A 1410-nucleotide genomic window follows, 5' to 3' on the forward strand; every position below is an offset into this window, starting at 1 on the left:
GTCATTTGGATAAGAAACTTCATTATGGGTCTTGAGATTGTGAACTCTATTGAGAAACCACTAAAGATCTTTTATAATAATAAAGTTATTGTGTCCTCGAATAACAACAAGAGCTCAACCTCATGATAATACATAGAGTTAAAATACTTTGTTGTTAAAGAAAGGACTGAGAGTCATTTAGTGTATATGAAAATGATTGTAGGTTTTCTTACTAAAGGGCTAGCACCGATATTATATTCTCAACATATAAAGGGGATGAGTTCATTTGATTCCTTTTGATGCATGACAACACATTATAGTTATATATGATCACATTTGTGAAGCTAAATTGATTCTCTATGACTCTGTGTATTATTGATTCTGCATAAAATATCTTTTATTTGGGTAAAGAGAATAACATAATAACAATATCAAATGACCAATAGAATGGGTTAGAGTCAAATCAATTTATAAAGGTAATCTTAATATGATAAAGCATTGAACATGAATTATATTATAGTGCATGAAAATATTATATTTCATATAGAGGTGTTCATTTACATGACTCATATGATTTATTTCTTTGATACTGGATAACTGAACTCACATAAAAATTGAATCGAGCTAACGGTAAAGAACCTCGATTTTGTGTCTTTCTATATCAATGGGTCAAGTGAGAGAATGCTGGATATTTTGAATCGGGTCCAACTATGAGTGACCATGTTTGACACAAGACACTAATGAAAGCATTAGAGGAAAGGGAGTGATGTGAATGTGAAGAGTTCAATTTCAATATGGCATGTGAAGAGTTCACATGTATGTAACCCTTCACTCTTCTCCCACTATAAATTGAGGCATGGTTGCTTGATGAGTGCAACCAAAGGTGCTCTTTTTCTCTCATTTGGGTTTAGGGTCTTGCTCATCATCGACTTGATGGTTTGGGCTCATCATGAGCGTCGATAGGCTGAGGAGAACGTAGAGCACTCATGTCGATGCTTCCTTCACTCACTTTCATCAATAACGGCTACTGGTATGTGGTTTTGGTTTTTTATATTCTGGTTTATGCCAACACTAGCCTATTTATATCTGACTTGGTATGTATTCTAACTCGTTTTCTTTTTTTTTCAACAGTGAGAGCTGGGGTTAGGCGGACCCTTACCAATTAAATAACCATACCATTTGGGGTTCGAACTTACAACGTCCCCAACACAAGGCTGCTCCTGCCAGACAAGCGGAGCCAGTTGGTACTCCAACTTGTTATCTTATATAAGTTCACAATTTCTAACCATACCCGTTATAAACTGGAACCTGAATCAGATTGATCTGGTTTGGATCTAATTTTTAGACCTGATTCGAATTCGAGTATATCAAGATCCGACCCAGTTACACCCTTAAATTTTGTATAGAAAGAAATAATCTTTATGGATTTTA

The sequence above is a fragment of the Nuphar pumila genome, chromosome 2, assembly GCF_984573655.1.
Source record: "Nuphar pumila chromosome 2, dmNupPumi1.hap1.1, whole genome shotgun sequence".
Classification (NCBI taxonomy): Eukaryota; Viridiplantae; Streptophyta; class Magnoliopsida; order Nymphaeales; family Nymphaeaceae; genus Nuphar; species Nuphar pumila.